The following is a 3,538-nucleotide window of genomic DNA, read 5'->3' as shown; positions in this document are numbered from 1 at the left end:
CCCCTCCTAACAGTCAAAAAGCCCCACATCAATGATTATCACCCAGTGTAGTACTTGAGGAAAGTTAACAAAAGAGTAATGGCCATTCATCCCACTGTACCCAACCCATATACATTGTTGAGCACCTTGTCTCCTGACCAACAATGGTATACTGTATTGGATCTCAAGGATGCCTTTCTCAGCCTGCCACTAGCCCCCAAGAGTCAAACCTATTTTGCATTTGAATAGCATAACCCAGAAAAGGGATCAGTGGGCAAATGACCTGAACCCATTTGCCTCAGGGGTTTAAAACCTCCCCCACAATATTTGATGAGGCATCCAAAATTGTTTATAGAAATATGATAAAATATCCAAGCATATAGTAGATGAGGCAAATTGAAGAAAAAAAAAAAAACTAGCCATCATTATCTTCCAAGAGATTCTTTTCTGTTTCAAATAGCTAAAATTATTTTCTGTTTTTTTGCAACAATGTCTTGACTTCATGACTGACTGATCAGTCATGCAGATAAACTTAGTCCCTGTTTTTTTTTTTATAAAAATCTATGTACCTAGTTCTGTGTAGACTCAAATCTTATATCAATAAAAGTAATAAACAACATCTTTATTTACAATCATCCTGCCATTCTATTGGAACCTAAGTGGATAATTTGTGTGATTCAACTCTTATCTGAGAACATGAGTTCAGGGGTTGGGCTTGGGTTCCCCAGTGTCTCTCATGTCTGCATTGTTTATTCATTTTTGAACTTCTGCTTCATGAGTACAGTATCTCTTAATTGGCATCAAAATCATTAAATATTTAGAATGACCAAAAGTTCAGCATTATTTATGCAATAAGCAATCTATTTGTGAGGATGCACAAAATCCTTAGCTGAATCCCCAGCACCTCATAAACCAGGCATGGTGGTGCATGTCTGGAGTTCCAAAACTTGGGAGACATATATCCACTATAAAGCAAGTTTGTGGCATGTCCACAAAACTTGACATCCTGTTAAAATACTGTCACCACTTTGAACTTAGGCTAACTATTTTAACACAGTGATTTTTATTTGTTTGTTTTTTGAAACAGGCTTTTTCTGTGTAGCTTTGAAGCTTGTCCTAGTCTACATAGATACTCATATGTAGTCTTGTAGACCAGGCTGGCCTCGAACTCACAGAGATCCGCCTGCCTCTGTTTTTTGAGTGCTGGGATTAAAGGTGTGCACCACCACGGCCTGGCTAATACAGTGATTTTTTTAGTTCCATTTATTTTCAAGAAACTGTTATAATTTCATGCTTTTACAGTTAAATAAAATTCCATTGTGTACATGCTTTACATTTTACTTTTCTATTTATCTCTTGCATATTTCTGGAAAGATTTCATTTCTTCCTTGTTGTGAAGAGAACAGCAATAAGGATTCTCTAGTGTCTCTGTAGTAGGATATGAAGTCTTTGTGGTATGTGCCATAGTTTTTTGTAGGTTGCTCAGAATCAGAAAAGGGAATACCAAGGAGGGTAGAGTGTGATAGAAAAAGAGGCAAGAATTTCAGGGGTGAGTGAGAAGTGAAATAGCCATTAAAATAAAACATACAAAATCCCAAAGGGCACCACTTACTATGTAAACTAATTTCAAAACAAAAATTAAAGTATTTTAAAGATTAAAAGAGAAGTTGACCATTTCTTTTCCTCAGCTTTTAATAATGATATAGTTATGTAATATGACCTTATTACAAAATAAAATATAATTTTTCTTTTATACAATTTTTAAAAATGTTTCACATATTTTATTAGACATTGGATTTTGTTATAATGCTGATCAACCGTGCTTCCTGGATTTGCAAGATAAGTGCAGTGGGATCAACATTATCACTGTTCTCTAAAGAAAACAATTAACATGAGTGAATGTATTGTGCTTTATTCTAATTTCACCTTATTATTTGCATATAGTACCTTCACATATTCATGAAGTATAATGTGTCATTTCAGTTCATGTCTACCGAGGAAGTGATCAGCCTTGGTCATTTACATACAGATTCACAACATTGATCTTTCATTATGTCATTATGTCTTTATGGCAGGTACATTATAGGTCTCTCTTCTATTTTTTCATATGTAATGCTATGTTGTTGATAAATATCTACCCTTTCCTTCAGACTGCATACTCATATGTAGTAAAGATGGAGTTCAGAATACCCATAAGTTGCAAACAAGTTGCATTTTTTCCTACAGACACTATAATCTTCCTTAAGTTGCTTATCGGTGATAAAATTCAGCAATACTGTCCCAAAAGCAATTCAATTTGGAATCTCAGAAAATATAAATTTTTAGTATTAAGCTCTCCTCTCTAATGCACAATTTTAAATTATTGACGTCGGCATTTTTGGGCATATTACTAAAACATATTTGAAAGACTCAAGGGGGATGAATGCAAGCTGGTGGGGAGGTTTGTTATCCTCGCTTGTGATTTGCAAGGCAAGTATGCCAGAAGCAGAAGTTATCACCGCAAAGTAGATGAACTTCTATGCCCCTGAATTATAGAGAAGACGATATTGCATAAGAACTTGTCATCAAACTGTGTAGTTTTTCCAAAAAGGGATTTAAATTCTCTGTGACCCACTGTCATTTATTCTATTGCTAATAATTTTCATTATTTCACCTTTTAAACACCAGCAGTACAAGTATAGATTTCCACATGAGAAAATTTCATTTCTTTCAAACATAAATTTTCACTTTTAATTAAATGTTTATTTCAAGTTATTCTCCATATATTAGCGCCAGTAAGATAAATATAAATACAATTCCATGACAACGAATTGACTGCATAGTATCACACGGTTCCTCTGATTTGCTCCCTTCTAAGATAGCCATCACTTAACATAGAATATTGTCATTAAATTTAAGCTTTCTGTTTTGTCAGACATTGAATCTGAAAGTCTTATTCATTAAAACCTAAAAGAAATAAAAATATTTTCTTAGGTATTTTATGAGTAACTAAGGTCACTGCTTATTTACATCCTTGAATAGCTTGACTGTGTACAAAGGCAGATTTGTTGTCACTTCAAGGATATTCTCTTCTGAGGAAAATCTGTTTCCTAAAATATTTCTGCTTTCATTCTTCCCATGCGGCATACATGGACACATCAAATCTTTTTATTCTTCAGTTTGATGGTGACAATCTCCTTTATTCTTCAATTTGATATTGCCTCCTGATATCTTATGAACATAGTGACAGTTACTTCATTTGGGAACACTGGGATTTTCTACTAACACACTATAAAAGGGGATTGAACAAAGCCCAAGGTTTGGATACTATATAAAATCCATTCATTCAGTGTTAGTGTAGCCACAACATGACTCCTTTCTGCACTGTCCAGGTGCTGCCCTCAATTATAAGATGTTTCAAACTTTACATGAACCTCTGATAGATACACTGTTTGCAATTCTGGTTTCAAATTGTGTATACCAAGAAGCATAGAGTAAGAGAAATTTCCCAAACTCCTCAAGCTGGTAACAAAGGTTACAGAGTTCACAGCTCTAAGCACAATACAACACTATCTCTCTC

The sequence above is a fragment of the Alexandromys fortis genome, unplaced genomic scaffold (genome assembly GCF_014885135.2).
Source record: "Alexandromys fortis isolate MF-2015 unplaced genomic scaffold, M_Fortis_MF-2015_v1.1 scaffold_105, whole genome shotgun sequence".
In the NCBI taxonomy this organism is placed as follows: Eukaryota; Metazoa; Chordata; class Mammalia; order Rodentia; family Cricetidae; genus Alexandromys; species Alexandromys fortis.
The sequence above is the reverse complement of the archived record's forward strand: the minus strand, read 5'-3'. Positions refer to the sequence as shown.